This window comes from Pterocles gutturalis, unplaced genomic scaffold (genome assembly GCF_000699245.1).
Source record: "Pterocles gutturalis isolate BGI_N339 unplaced genomic scaffold, ASM69924v1 scaffold5943, whole genome shotgun sequence".
Taxonomy (NCBI): Eukaryota; Metazoa; Chordata; class Aves; order Pterocliformes; family Pteroclidae; genus Pterocles; species Pterocles gutturalis.
This window is the reverse complement of record NW_010122845.1, coordinates 8113-8541: the sequence shown is the minus strand read 5'-3', so window position 1 is coordinate 8541 and position 429 is coordinate 8113.

The following is a 429-nucleotide window of genomic DNA, read 5'->3' as shown; positions in this document are numbered from 1 at the left end:
GCACTGGGGGGCATTGCGGGGGTTACTGGGAGGTACTGGGGCAAACTGGGATATACTGGGGGCTTACTGGGAGCACTGGGAAGGTTTTTAGGGGGTTACTGGGAGCACTGGGAAGGCTCTGGAGGGGTTAATGGGAGGCACTGGGAGGGTTACTAGGAGGCACTGGGAAGGTTTGAAGGTGTTACTGGGAGCACTGGGAAGGTTTGAGGGAGTTACTGGGAGCACTGGGGCCTTACTGGGAGCACTGCGGGGCCCTGGAGGGAGTTACTGGGATGTACTGGGAGGTTTTAGGGGGTTACTGGGAGGGTTACTGGGAGCACTGGGAGGCCTCTGGAGGGGTTACTGGGAGCACTGGGAAGGTTTTAGGGGGTTACCGGGTTTTACTGGGAGCACTGGGATCGCACTGGGAGGGCTCTGGGGGTTACTGGG